Here is a 573-nt window from a genome sequence, read left to right as displayed (position 1 = left end):
ACAGTGTCCTTTGCTTTGTAGAAACTTTCAGTTTAATGAGGTCCTATTTATTTATTGCCTGTTACCTGTATATGGAATTAATTTTCTTAACTAGGCTTCCTTGTATGGCCTCAGTGGAAGAGGGACAATTTTAAATAAAATAAAATTTAGTTACAAGATAGAAAAAAGAAAAAAGAGAAAAGAGAAATAACTATTTCCATGCCTTCCCGCTCTCACTTTGGCTGTACATATGCTAAAATTGGAAGGATTAGGCAGATATTAGCATGGTCCTTGTACAAGGATGGCATGCAAATTCAGGAAGCGTTCCATTTTTTTCTAAACAGTGTAATTCTTCTGCAAGACATAAAGCAAATTCTGTCGACATTTTCCAGGCTGCCCTTACAGCAAAACTAGAGAGGATCTGTCATAGAAATGTCATCCTGTCTTGAGCTTTCCTGCTAAGACAAATTAAGACTCTTCAGAAAAATAATCAAATAAGAAGGATGAGATTACCATAGAATTTTAGTGATAAAGGAATATCAAGAGCACTGTTGGTAAGGGGTGTAAGAACGCTGAGGATCCATGTCAAGTAAT

General features: G+C 35.6%; 1 non-coding gene across 1 annotated transcript; it reads left to right on the top strand.

Annotated features, from left to right (window-relative positions):
- The first annotated feature begins 208 nt into the window (after positions 1-208).
- Positions 209-315, top strand: LOC115065186. The gene has a single exon (XR_003844975.1). It is a non-coding gene; the product is annotated as a U6 spliceosomal RNA (small nuclear RNA).
- The last annotated feature ends 258 nt before the right edge of the window (positions 316-573 follow it).

This window comes from Mus pahari, chromosome 12 (assembly GCF_900095145.1).
Source record: "Mus pahari chromosome 12, PAHARI_EIJ_v1.1, whole genome shotgun sequence".
Taxonomy (NCBI): Eukaryota; Metazoa; Chordata; class Mammalia; order Rodentia; family Muridae; genus Mus; species Mus pahari.
This window is presented reverse-complemented; position numbering and strand designations above follow the sequence as displayed.